We start from the raw sequence: 15,290 nt of genomic DNA, 5'->3' as shown, positions 1-15,290 counted from the left end.
CCATGATGGACACACTAAAAAACACACCCAATTTTAATTTCAAATTTTTTTAAGTATCCATGTCGGGCCTAGCCCGACATTGTAATTTTAATTTAAATGGTGGGCCTGGCCCGCCATGAAAAGTGCCCAATTTTAACCCTAAATTAAAATTTTCACCCAAAATTTTTACACCCGAAAATTTTTGCCTACCCAGCTCCCTTTGTCATGCGAACCCTCTCTACCCTCTTGTGAAACCGGTGCAAACCTTGTTCCATTGCTGTGGGAAGGGGAGCAAACGACTACTTACGGGAGGCGCAAGTGAGACTCAACGGTGAGGAGCAATTTTCGACGGCAAAGAGTAACAATCTACAGCGGTGACCTTCGATTCGGTGGCAGGGAGCGAATATACGGCAGCGTCGACAATATCGAAGGTTTTTTACATCTTCCCTTATATTCGCTCGTTTTCATCTTCTTTTAATTTGATCAGTAATTTTCTTCTGGTTTGAGTTTGGATTATTTATCGATTTGGCTCTTTTTCATCAAGAATGAGTTTGAGTTTCTACTTTAAGTTTGAGTTTGTGTGGTGGTAAATGAAATTTGCTCCACATCTGAGTTTGTGTAGTATATATATATGTAGAACAATTTCTCTTCTCTTTACCTTTTGAATTCTACAGATTTTGTCGCTCCTCGGTTCTTGAAAAGTAAAAGAAGAAGAAGAAAAATAAATGCAGAGCCTCAAAATTTGGATTTGAACAGGTAGTCCAATCATGACTGAACTACCCTAATTTTTCAATCTGGTTTCATTTTCCCCCAAAATATAAAAGACAAAATCTCAAGTTTGGTCTTTCAATGTGGTGGGAGGGGTTTGTGTAGCCCGGATATTAGAAAGTCATGAAACTCTTGTTTTCTGCCGAAAAATATTACTGGGAAACTGACATTTAGGGGCTCTCATGTGGGAAACATGTAATATAGCAATATGCTTTTGAGTTTTGATTTTATTGCACATCTTAGTTAAAATGCTCTGGCACCCCGATATACTTGCCTTTTGTTTCCAACTTTCTGATCAGTTGTCTATTTTTTTGATCTCAGTGTGTTTGTGTAACTATTTTGGTTAATTTTTTTCTTAGAAGAATCAATCTGAATTCTTAGGTGATTTATGCAAAGAATGAATTGAACCATCTATAACTGTGGAATGTTTCTCTTATATAGAACAGGTTGAGAGCCATAGCATAGACTGGTCATGTGTCTAACAATTCAATTCAATACAGTACAACTCAATGCCCAAAATTAATGAATACACACTTTGTCTTGACCTCTGCGTGTGGAAGAGTCTTAATTAATGGTCAAAGGTATTGAATTTCCTTTAATTAATTGTTATATGCATAATTTGAGATAATTTTATATACTCTCGTGATAAATAAATAATAATAATTGATTTCTCAAGGATTTCTTAGAAGAAGATCCAACTCTGTGTTTTTTTTATATGGAAAGAGCATAAATTTTTTAAGAAAATAATTATGATGTTTGAATGCGAAAGTGATTTTTGCATATTGAAGTTGTAAAGGGAGAATCATAAACACGTAAGTGTCTTGAACTCTTATAATTGAAATTTTTATAATTATGTTATTCTAATGTTTCAAATTATTTAGATCATTGAAAATGTGGCAAGCAAAACATTCTACTCAACAATCTCGCAGTAGTACAATTTGGAAACCTGTGAAGGTAAATTGGCATAACTCATATCAATGTCGCAGTAAATCCTTTGTATAACTCATAATTATGTTATTTTTCAAATTTTCTATATGTAGTGTCCTCGACAATCAGATTCTATCGAGTGTGGAAACTATCTGCAAAAGTATATACGAGAAATAGTGCGGAACCCTGATACTCCTATAACTGAACTTGTACGTATTATCATATACCTGTATGTGTTTATATATGACTTGTCCTTATATTAGTATTTTTTTTTTTGTAGTTTAATACAAAAAGTGCCTATCAACAAGAAGAAATCGATGAAGTTCGAATATAATGGACATCTTTTGTTGGGCGATTTGTGTAGTACCTATGGATTCATTAGTTTTATTTATTTGATGTAAGTATTTGGTTCAGACTACTTTCTGTCTAGTACTTGGAAGATTAGAAATGCTTTTGACTTGTTTATAATAGGTAGAAGTTTGAATTTTGTATATATGGTACTGCATAACAGATTAGTTTTGGATTATTATAGAAGTATTTGACTGATGTTATTGAATATGTTGGATTGTTTTGTTTATAATATATAGAAGTCTGAATTCTTATGCTGAATGTAGTTTTGTTTGAGGGACGGGCGGTCTCATTTGCTCCGGTATGGAATGGTGTTAATATAGAAGTGTTTGATTGTTGCTGAATATAGTATATTATTGCTTTCCAAGTTAGTGTTGAGTTATTCTAAAGTAGAGAGGCCATGTTGGAATTTGTAATTGTTTGATATACTCTTAAATAATTGTGTTGTGAGTTTAAGGTTAGTTCTTAAGTTAAGTTTTAGAAGATCATGATGTTGAAATTAGTTTTACTTGCATATTAGTTTTTGAGTTTCAATAATATTGAGAATTATTTTCTGTGAATAGGTTGGAAGGAGATATATTGATTGATTAGTTTTGAGTTATATTCTAAAGTGGAGAGGGTCATGATGAAATTTGTACTTACTCTTGATTATTTGTGTTTTTTGTTAAGTTTTTATAGAATATGTTGGAAGGGAGAACCCTCTCTACCTTCTCGTGAAACCGGCGCAAACCTTGCTCCATTGCTAGGGGAAGGGGAGCAAACGACCACGTACGGGAGGCGCGAGCGAGACCCAGCGGTGAAGAGCAATTTCTGGCGGCAGAGAGCGACAATCGGTGGCGGCGGCGGCGACAAATATCGAAGGTTCCTTTTATCTCCCTCATATTCATTCGTTTTCATCTTCTTCTAGTTTGATAAGTAATTTTCTTGTGGTTTGAGTTTGGGTTATTCATCGATTTGGCTCTTTTTCATCTATATTGCATGAATGAGTTTGAGTTTCTGTTTAAGTTTGAGTTTGTGTAGTGGGTAATTGAAATTTGTTCCACATCTGAGCTTGTGTAGTATATATATATGTAGAACAATTTCTCTTCTCTTTGCCTTTTGAGTTCTACAAATTTTGTTGCTGCTCGATTCTTGAAAAGTAGAAGAAGAAGAAAAAAAAATAGATTCTTGCTGAATTTTTAGAAACAAGGGCTTTGTTTTGCCTTCCATGGCTGCTGTTTTGAAGCTCTCATTTCTTCTTTGAATCTTGTCTCATCAGATTTTATATTTTTTTTTATTTCTTTTCATCTCTTATCCTTTTTTTTTGCTCTCAGTTTTTCAACACTCATATTTGTTCTCAAATCCACTTTTACAAGATTTTCCTCAAATCCACCTCTGTGTACATTTGTGAAACCACTGTAGGCAAGCTTGTGAAAATGTTTGAAACAAGAATTTTGTCGGTGAAAAAAAGCAAAACAGTAGAAAACACAACATAATAGGAAAAAAACCAGACAAGTAGAATAACCCTTTATTTCTTAATCATTCCTATTTTACTTCTTAAGAACCCGACGAAGTACACAAACTTAACTATTGTTGTTGTTGTTTTTCTTTTTTTGTTGATCAAACTTTCATAAATTTAATTATGGATAAATCGTGGATGACAAAAAATAGAATGTCAACCGAGTATAGTTTAGAGGTTGAGATGTTCATTGAAAATGGATTACGACATTCAAAAAGATCAAATGTATCTTTTGAATGAACGTGAGGAGGAGACATGTAAGAAGTTCTTGGTGGTTGACCCAGACAACATTGTACCACAAATAATGTCTCAAGAAACTTGTTCCAGACATCTAGCCAACAGGTTAGACATGGGTAACTTAGAACAAGTAGTACTCATCCCACATAATAGCGGGTAAGCTAGCAATTTAACTTCATTTTACTTATTTATAGTTTCCTTTATCCATGCATGAATGATAATATTATCATGTTGGTTATTAATAGTTTTCACTGGAAGTTGTTTGCTATACATCTCCGAGAGAATTGTGTTTATGTATTGGACTCTTTAAGAAGTAAGATGAAAAAAATTATAAGGGAATCATAAACAAGTAAGTGCCATGAACTCTTATAGTTGAAATTTTTACAATTATGTTATTCTAATGTTTCAAATTATTTAGATCATTGAAAATGTGGCAAGCCAAACATTATACTCAACAATCTCGCAATACTACAATTTGGAAATCTGTGAAGGTAAATTTTCATAACTCATAACAATGTCGCAGTAAATCCTTTGTATAACTCATAATTTTGTTATTTTTCAAATTTTCTATATGTAGTGTCCTCGACAACCAGGTTCTATCGAGTGTGGGTACTATTTGCAAAAGTATATACGAGAAATAGTGCGGAACCCTCATACTCCTATTACTGAACTTGTACATATTATCATATACCTTTATGTGTTTATATATGATTTGTCATTATATTAGTATTATCTTTCTTTTTCTTTTTTTGTAGTTTAATACAAAAATTGCCTATCAACAAGAAAAAATCGACGAAGTTCGAATAGAATGGACATCTTTTGTTGGACGATTTGTGTAGTACCTATGGATTCATTAGTTGTGTTTATTTGATGTAAGTATTTGGTTCAGACTACTTTCTATGTAGTAATTGGTAGATTAGAAATACTTTGTCTTGTTTATAACATGTAGAAGTTTGAAGTTTGAAGTTTGAAATGTACTGCATAACATATTAGTTTTGGATTATTATAGAAGTATTTGATTGGATGATGCTGAAGTCTGGATTCTTATGCTGAATGTAGTTTTGTTGGAGGGACGGGCGGTCCCATTTGTTCTTGTGTGGAAGGGTGTTTATATAGAAGTGTTTGTTTTGTTTATAACCATGCTAGTTTTGAGTTATTCTAAAAGTGGAGAGGTTTTGTTGAAATTTGTACTTTTGATTATTTGTGTTTTGAGTTTAAGGTTAGTTTTTGAGTTAAGTTGGAATGAGATATATTGATTGGTTAGTTTTGAGTTATATTCTAAAGTGGGGAGGTCATGATGAAATTTGTACTTACTCTTGATTGTTTGTGTTTTTGTTAAGCTTTTATAGAATAGGTTGGAATTGAGAGATATATTGTTGGCTAGTTTTGAGTTATTCTAAAAGTGGAGAGGTTATGTTGAAATTTGTACTTTTTGATTATTTGTGTTTTGAGTCTAAGGTTAGTTCTTGAGTTGTGTTTTAGAAGATCATGATGTTGAAATTAGTTTTACTTGCATATTAGTTTTTGAGTTTCAATAATATTGAGATTTATTTTGTGAGAATAGGTTGGAAGGAGATATATTGGTTGGTTAGTTTTGAGTTATATTCTAAAGTGGGGAGGTCATGATGAAATTAGTACTTACTATTGATTGTTTGTGTTTTTGTTAAGCTTTTATAGAAGTAGGTTGGAAGGGAGAGATATATTGTTGGCTAGTTTTGAGTTATTCTAAAACTGGAGAAGTTATGTTGAAATTTGTACTTTTGATTATTTGTGTTTTGAGTCTAAGGTTAGTTTTTGAGTTGAGTTTTAGAATAGATATTGTTTTATAATGGATGAATGTGTTAAAAGTTTTAGTTGCATATTCAGATATTATCATAGGTGTGAAGGAAATATATATAGTTGGTTAGCCACGTCTAGGCAACCAACTATTTTTTTAATTTATTTATTCACGAAATAATGACGGTCAATATCTGTCACGAAATATAGTCATTCCATGACGCACATATCGATGTAGATACAGTGACGTACAAACAATGTCACACAAAAGATGACGTACAAACAATGGCGTACAAACAATGACGATCACAAAACAAGGACAGTCATAAAGATGTCGGTCGTCACCCGTCATGGTTATTCTTTCATGACGGCACGTCCGTCATGGAAAATGCTATACATGACAGGCAATGCCCGACCTTAAAAGGGTCGTTTCATGACGGCCATGTCCGGATGGAAAGAAAATATACATGACTGGCAATGCCCGACCTTAAAACTGTCTGACATGAATGGGAAACAAGGACACTCGTATAGATGTCGGTCAGTGACCGACATGGTTAATGTTAATGTTGGGCAATGCCCGTCATGAAATAGCAGATTTGTTGTAGTGAGCTTTTCACACGTCGTGGTCTAATAGTACATGAAAATTTCCCTACATATCTACAAATTTGAATCCATTTTCTATAAAACGTGATAGCCTCTCTGTCTTGAAAACTTACTACATCATTAGATTGTTTTGAAGATTTATTTCATCGAGAACTAGATATGCTTGAGGAGCTTTTTACACATCCTGATCCAATAGTACATGAAAATCTCCCTACAACATCTACAAATTTTGAATCGTTTTTCTATAAGAGTAAACGTGACAGTCTCTCTGTCTTGAAAACTTACTACATAATTAGATTGCTCAGAACTAGATATGCTTGAGGAGTTTTTTACACATCTTGATCCAATAGTACATGAAAATCTCCCTACAACATCTACAAATTTTTTATCCCTTTTCTACAAGAGTAAACGTGACAGCCTGTATATCTTGAAAAGATTTTCAACATTTCTATGATGAACTTAACCTTCCAAGTGTCACAATCAATCGAGAGTTTCATCTTTCAGAATCTTTCCTTAGTTTTTTCCAATTCTACTACTTTAAGCTTGTGTAAAGTTACATACAATGTCTAAAATAAAGCCTTTTGAAATCTTAATAATTGATAGCACAAATTAAAGAGTGCGAATCTATATTTTAAATATAACCTATTTTGGTTTAGGAAAAACGCTTTCATACTTGTTTTATTTTTGTCTCTGAATTTTATATTAAGAAAAATTATTTTAGTTCTTATCGTTAATTTTTATAAATCATTTAATAGAAAGTTGATGTTAATTGTCAATTCTTCCGATGAGTAAATGTCAATCTAGGTGGCTGAGTTTTTTTTTGGAAATATCGATTCCTCCCCTTTTTCTCTAAAACCCTACCCCTGTTTATAACAAACAAGAGTCTTGATCATTTAAGAAAAATATCAAACCTTTAAACAAAACAATTTTTATATTTAATATACTAATATTTAGAAGAAAAGAAAATAAGATAAATGATTAATTACAAGATTGATTTTTTTTTTACCAATTTTGACAAATCAAATTTAAAAGTTTTTCCAGAAGAAATATTTTATTTTATTTTACCTAAAAGATTTTATTTTAAGAAAACAAGGAATCAAAAGATCCTTTTTTATTGTTTAACTTTTGATATATTTTTTTTAATTTTATTTCTTTTTTTTTTATATAAAACATCAAAGAAGTAAAATATTTGCCATAAAGAAAAATAAATATTCTTGAAAGAGAATTATTATGAATAAAAACTAAATAAAAATAAAATAAAAAGAATAATGAAATGGAAGGTCGGACAAATTCAGGGGTCTACAGTTTGCTCTCATGTGTTCATCCTTATAAAATTAAAGGGTGGAAAAAAATGTAGACTTCAATTTGTTTGATATTCTACTTTCATCGAATAATAGATAAGAGACGAAGGACAACTAGAAGTATGCTAAGTGTCAATTGATATTTATAGACATATCTTTCAACTGCTATTTGATATTTATAGATGTCTCTGTCAACTGATATTTGATATTTATAGACATCAATGTCAACCAATATTTAATATTTATAAACATCACAGTCAACCGATATTTGATATTTGTAAATATCACTGTGAACCGATATTTTGTATTTATAGATATCGTTGTCAACCGATATTTGATATTTATAGATATCACTATCAACTGATATTTATGGATAGTCAGTGGTAAACACTTACTGTCAACTACAAGGTTAACACAAGCAAGTAATGTTTTACGAGACACTCTCTTTAGAGATAGGCATATGCCATATAAAAAATGTGATGTAAAAGCTTCTCAATCGCAATTGCCCCGATGCTAATTTTTCAAAAACTTTTTTTTTTTGTTTTTGCCAAATATTAACCTCTAAACTGCATTACTTTTCGATATGTATGTTTCAACGAATCATGGATGAACACAATCTTCTTAACAAGAACCTTATGATCGGTATTCTACAACTTGTCCTTATTTGATTGAGCGAGATCCAACACGTTGGATGTTTTGTCTTATTCTGAAACTTTACACTCATCTTATTAGACTTTTATTGTATCAATGCTTATGACATCTCATCACCTTTTTTTTTTTACTATCCTATTTTACATTCTCAACATAGTATATAGTCATAGCAGAAATTGGGATGGATGGACAAGATCATGATTTTGATAGTAAAGGTGCGTAACTTTAAGATGATGAAGAATTAAATTTAAAAGAGAGAAAAGAATGACAAAAGAAAGGACATATTCGATAGGTAAAAAGAAAGATACTATGAGATGAGAAATGATCGAATTTGAAAAGAAACAAAAGGTATGGTCTTATTGATGACGAAAAGATTACAAGTATTTGATAATAAAAGTTGAAAACAACAAAAGATAGTTCTTCCAAACTTGCCAATGCCCCAGTAAAAATTTTTGTAAAGTATCTTCCTGCTTCATGCAATGTATCTCTTAATGTAATATGAGTTGATCGGTAATGACAAATCATCTTCATCCATGGTTGTCAACAATAATGCTCCTCCTGAAAATACCTTTTTTCACCATAAAAAAACCTTCATAGCTCGGAGTCCATTTTCCTAGATGATTTTTTTGAAATGAAAGTATTCTTTTCAATACTAGATCTCCTTCTTGAAAATGATGATAATGTATTTTCTTTTTATGAGTTCGCATTATTTTCTTTTGATAAAGTTGCCCTCTAAATAACGAGGTTAACCTCTAATGAGAGAACAGTTTCCATGCCATACACTAATGAACATGGGGTTGCCTCAATCGACGTATGAACTGTTGTACGATATCCATATAATGTAAAAGAAAACATTTCATGTCAATCCTTGTACGTAGTTGTTATCTTTTTTATGATCTTTTTAATGTTCTTATTAGCTGCCTCTACTACCACGTTCATATTCGGACGATAAGTTGTCGAGTTTAAATGTTTAATCTAAAATTGTTTGCACATCTCATCGATCATCTTATTGTTCAAATTTCTTGCGTTATCCGTGATTATTCTCTCTAGAAGACCATAGTGGCAAATCAATTATTTCTTTATGAATTTAAGGATCATATTCTTTGTGACAATCTGATATGAAGCTTCATCCACAGACTTTGTGAAAGAATCAATGACTACAAGAATAAAGCGATGTCCATTGGTAGCTTTGGGCCCGATCGGGCCAATGATATCTATACCCCACATGGAAAAGGGTTAGGATGCTGACAAAACATATAATGTGGATGCTGGAGCATGAATCTTGTTTACATATATTTGACACTTATGGCATTCTCTAGCATAGTTGACCCAATCAGACTCCATTGTTAGCCAATAATATCCGGTGCGAAGGATCTGTCTAGACATTATGTGACCATTAATGCGAGTACCACAAATAACATCATGGACTTCTTTCATAATACTGTTTGCTTCTTTTGCATCAACACATTTCAGGGAAGACCATATCGTAAGTCCTTTTGTACAACACTTCTCCATTCAAAAAGAATTTCATAGCGAGTCTCCTTAAAGTTCGCTTATCATTTTCTGAAATTCCCTCGAGACATTCCCTATTATGTATGTATTGCTTAATGTTGAAATACCAGAACTTTCCATCTATTTCTTCTTCAATATAGAGACAGTATGCACGAACTTTTTGCTTTTCGATCTTGATCGATTCTACCTCTTCATTTAGCTCAACAATAAACATGGATGGCAATATTGCTCATGCATCAGGAATTTGATTGCTTTCTTGTGGGATATGATCAAAATCGACGGTTACGAAATCTTGTCATAAGTCTAGTATGTTCTTTTTATATGGAATCAACTTATGGTATTGAGCTTCTCATTCGTCATTAAGTTGGTGTATCACTAGTAACGAATCTCCATAGACTTGTAATTTTTTAACATTTATGTCACACACTACTCGAATTTCCATACTGCACGCTTCGTATTCTGCAATATTATTAGTACAATTGAAGTACAGTTTGGCAGTTAGCGGAAATAATTTCTTTTATAGAGAAATTAGTACTACACCAATTTCTGCTTCAGGTCATTTAAAGCTCCGTCAAACAACATAATCCAAAGGTCGGGATCTGAGATTTCTTTTCCCTATTTTATTCCACAATATTTTCATCAAGAAAATCTAGGCTTATTGGTTCATAGTCTCCCAAAGGTGAATCTGCTAGATAATCTGCAAGAGCACTTCCTTTGATCGCCTTTTTCATGACATAAATTATATCATATTCTGAAAGCAAAACTTGCCAACAATTTTTCCTGATAATGATGGCTTTTCAAATATGTACTTTATTGGGTCCATTTTTTAAATGAGTCATGTCGTGTAGTATAACATGTAATGTCTGAGTCGATGAGGTGTCCAAGCTAATGCATAACACGTCTTTTCGAGTAACGAATAATTAGCCTCATAGCTTGTAAGTTTCTTACTCAACTAATAAATGGCTCGTTCCTTCTTGCCTGAGATATCATGTTGTCCTAAAACACAACCTATAGACTCATCTAATACTGTTAGATATAAAATGAACGGACAACCTGGCATTGGGGGGACAAACACTGACAGATTTTGCATATGGCACTTGATCTTGTCAGATGCAATTTAACATTCATTGTTCCACTTAATCATATTACTTTTACGAAGGAGCTTTGAAATCGACTCACACGTTGCTGTCAAATGTGAAATGAACCTTGCTATGTAATTCAATCTTCCGAGGAAGCTTCTGACTTCTTTTTGAGTTTGAAGAGGTTTAATTTCAACTATAGTTTTGACTTTGTCCGGGTAAACCTTGATCCCTTCTTGACTAACAATAAAGCCTAACAATTTTCCCGAATAAGCTCCAAAGATGCATTTGATGGATTGAACTTAAGCTAAAACTTTCTCAAACGTTCAAACAACTTGCATAATGTGGCTACATGCTCTTCTCCAAGACGAGATTTTACAATCATATCATCGGCGTATTGTAACGCCCCCGAATTTCAACAATGCACCTAGGGTAACGTTAACCATCTACATGTACACCCTTGCCCTTAAAACAGATAATGAAAACTAACAATAGTCATAAGGTCCAAAATTATTCCAATAACCAAAGAATCAACTCGCCCTCCATGGGCTAAACAAACATAAATTCATGTTTAATCCTATTTTAAACAGTAGTCAATACTCGTTACAAGTCTAAGTGCACAAAGATAACATCTACTCTAGGAGCTAAAAATGTTCAGACCCATCAGACAGCACCCACCAAGCCATCCCTAAACATCACCAAACTGGTACATCCATAAGTAAAAAGGAAATACGACTATCCTAACAGAAAAAGAAAACGAGTGCAATGCAGCCTAGTGGTCCTTCCTCAGTCGAGTCTTCCCCACATCACCACCATGGTTGTAACTCCAATCCTTACCTGAAAAACAATAATTGTAGAGATGGGGGGCGAGTATATAAAATACTCCGTAAGTAGCCCTCACTAACTACACACCACCAGCATGCCAAACATACAATATGCAATACGATTACATATATATTAAACTAACAATTCAGATAGTCAGCAAGTTATAAGGTTGACAACAGACGCCAAACATTCCGAATAACACCACTCACACCTCTTAGCCCGCTAACTCCCGACAACAGCACTTCCTAACCCTTGTCGCCACCTTAATTTTTCATATCTCCCTCTTCGCTTCGTGTCGGTCCTTTACCTTTGTACCCAAGGTCCCAACATTCCTTCACATAAACTTGGCATTCGACCCTTGACCTTTGTACCCAAGGCTTCGACACTCATCTCTACCAAAACTGGTGTATTGATCTCCGATCTTTGTACCCGTAGCCTCGAAACCCATCTTAACCAAGTTGGCGTGTCGACCCCCTACCTTTGTACCCCGAGCCTCGACACCCAACTAGCCATGCATGTTTAATGATTTGTTCCTTCATGCCGACCCTTGACCATTGTACTCGGGGCCTCGACATTCTTCCGTACTGAGACTGGTATATCGATCCCCAGCCTCTGTTCCCGGAGCCTCGACACCCAATAATGCCGCATCAGCCCTCGACCTTTGTACTCGGGGCCCTGACACTCACTGGTTCCTCTAGCATAACATCCAAACTCTACATAACATTTCTAGCCTCCAACAAGATTCTAATACTAGCTCCCTATTAAACTAACTGCAACGTCTATCCACAACAAATCATCCAGTATGATTGTAATGCATCATGAACCTCAATAACACATACTCTAACAGCAGCTAACCTGCTCGCAACGTATAGAACACAAAAGCTTCAACAAATAACCTTTCAGCATGCTTTACATAACAAGCTTTCCACATAACAATTTATAAAACTTTTAAGAACACGCCCAACTACAACATAACCAACTCAATTCAGAATTACATCCAATAGTTTCACACAACAGTGCTACAGCTAACCTATTCACATGCAAGATTCAACCTATATATTCCATAGCTCATCATCGAATAGGCCAATAGCATTATAAAAAACTCGAATCGTCGTACACACACAAACAACAAGCAACTCATGCTTCGAAGAACAATCACCCCTCAAGTAAAAACTACTTACAAAAATAGACAGTGACACTTTGCTCAAATCAAACCTCAGCAGACAACTTCAACATGCTTTTTATAATGTAACAAAAATAACAACTCTCAAAGGCCTTAAACCATATCTTTCCCAACAGGTACTATTACGCACATTTAGCACTTAAAACATTACACAAATTCAACCAATATCTCCAGCAACATATCGCTAGTACAAACGACCAACATCAGATCATGCGTTTAATCACCATAACTATCACTTCCGATAATCATAAATACATGAGATACATGATAAACATAACTAAATGCCAAAACATTTCCAACAGCCCACAAAACACACGCACCCGCCCCTAATACTACTTACACACTCCCACGTTCCTAGTTCTTACGTCGTTTTTAGCACCTATACAATAAAATGAAAAAAAAACAGCAAGTCATTATTAACTTTCAGCCATGGAAAACCATTCTAAAGGGATTCGAAAGTCCCTTTACCACGAAATCGACTTCGTTTAGGTGTAGGCGACTTAGATCTAGTGTGGATAGGTGTGGGTAGCATGAATTGGGCCTCAAACGGAAATGGGTAATCGCCAAACACGAAGAAAACAACTGTTTGCATTTTTTATAGCAGCATACACACCGAAAACGTCCTTACAGCCCTAATCATTGCCACAAGGGTGTGGGGGTCTCCCATACTGAGTTGAGATGGATCATTGGCCGCCACCAAACCCTCGAGACGTCGCTCAACACCACAGACCGCCGCGCCCACCTCGAAACACCGCGAAATGGAGCGGAACTCCGTTGCCGCCGAGATGCCTGTTGCACCGTCGTCCACTAGAGTGTGTCGTCGGGTACTGTCAGGGAGGCTGACGACTGGGCAAAGAAAAAGAAGTAAGAAGAAGAAGGTTGAGGGGAAAGGGGTTTTACGTGAATGAGGGAAAAAGAAAAAGAAAACAAAACAAATTGCTTACCTTTAGGTTTTTTTTCCCTTCTTTCTTGGCTTCTCCCACCCTTATTTTGTTTCCGTTGCCACATGGTTTAAACCCTAAAAGCCCAAATTTAAAAATGGGCCCATGGATTAAAATAGACTAAATTTCTTCTTTCACTAATAGTCTCCCAAAGAGAAGTCGAAGCAAAAACACTAAAAGTAAGAATAATTAAAATTCACAGACAACTCATGCGACCCACTATGAGTTTAAAATAGAACAAACAAAATGAAATAAAATAAAACTATGAGTTTAAAATAGAACAAACAAAATGAAATAAAATAAAATAAATCGATGTAAATCCAATAATAAAAATAAATAAATTGGGACGAAACTCGAACTTGGGCTTAACCGAACCTGAGTAACGCAGGGCGTTACACGTATACTTCAATTTCTTTATGCATCAAATCATGGAATAAAGTAACCATGGCTCTCTGATATGTTGCCTCAGCCTTTTCTGACTAAAAGGCATAACCTTGTAACAAAATGTACCCCACGATGTAATAAAAGTTGTCTTTTCTTAGTCCTCATGTGCCATATTAATTTGGTTGTATCCAGAGAAACCATCCATAAAGAAGAATGTTGAAAACCCAGCCGTGTTATCAATCAAAACATCAATATGTGGTAAAGGAAAGTTGTCCTTAGAACTTACTTGATTCAAATCTCTATAGTCTATACACTTGACATTCTCATCTTTCTTAGGAACTGGTACTATTTCGGCAACCCACTCAGGGTATTCTGCTACTACGAGAAAACCTGCATCCAATTGTTTCTTCACTTCTTCTTTGATTTTTAACAACACGAACTGATCCACATCCATCCTTTAATGGCAAACGATGTACAACTATATTCGTATCTAGTCATGACATATTTTGATAAGACCAAGCAAGCACGTCGTGGTATTCATGTAACAACTCTATTAACTTACCTCGACTTTCTTTTTTATTGGTACCTCCAATTTGGACTTATTTAATCTCACTATCTATTCCTAAGTTGATGGTTTCGATTATTTTTTCATGCGGTAAAGTGATCTTATATGCATATTAAGGTGTGCTAAAAAACAAACTTCAATCTCTGATGTAAAGTCGATGGAATAACCTCTGCTGAATGGTCAGGCCGATCAAATTGAGACGTTTTTAGATTTGATCCAACAAGTAATCCATAAGCATCAGTAAAAGCAGAAGCATATCTAAAAGCGGATATCAACAACAGTAGAGAAAGACCCCCACTAATAGAAAAGCATATCTGTCGATGATAACGAGAGCAGTACCGATAGCACCAATAGCATCCCTTCAGTTCCCTTTACTATCCATGGCCTTCACAACAAACAACTATAGGTTGGACTTATATCCATCACTTGAAATGTCACATTGAAGGTACGAAGCCCAATCTTGATGAGTAATTCAATATCGGCCACAACTCTCCTGCGGGTCCTATCAAAAGCTCTCACGACCATGCTACCGTGCTTAATGTGAGTTGAATCTACAAGCAACTTTAGTAGCGTTGACATTGGCATCACATTTATAGATGATCCATTATCGATAAGGACCTTTGCTATCATGTAGTTTTTGCATTTTACCACTATGTGCATTGCTTTAATATACACATTTCCTTCGAGTGTAATTATCAGTAAAAGTAATAGTA

At 34.4% G+C, this 15,290-nt stretch overlaps 1 long non-coding RNA gene across 1 annotated transcript; it reads right to left on the bottom strand.

Annotated features, from left to right (window-relative positions):
* Positions 1–11,177: 11,177 nt before the first annotated feature.
* LOC148209191 (uncharacterized) lies at positions 11,178–13,779 on the bottom strand. Its single transcript, XR_015793389.1, has 2 exons — positions 13,632–13,779; positions 11,178–13,533 (listed from the first exon to the last, which is right to left on the bottom strand). It is a non-coding gene; the product is annotated as an uncharacterized LOC148209191 (long non-coding RNA).
* Positions 13,780–15,290: the final 1,511 nt, after the last annotated feature.

This window comes from Momordica charantia (genome assembly GCF_013281855.1).
Source record: "Momordica charantia cultivar OHB3-1 chromosome 9 unlocalized genomic scaffold, Mcharantia_2.0 BLBB01000009.1, whole genome shotgun sequence".
Taxonomy (NCBI): domain Eukaryota; kingdom Viridiplantae; phylum Streptophyta; class Magnoliopsida; order Cucurbitales; family Cucurbitaceae; genus Momordica; species Momordica charantia.
The sequence above is the reverse complement of the archived record's forward strand: the minus strand, read 5'-3'. Positions and strand labels throughout refer to the sequence as shown.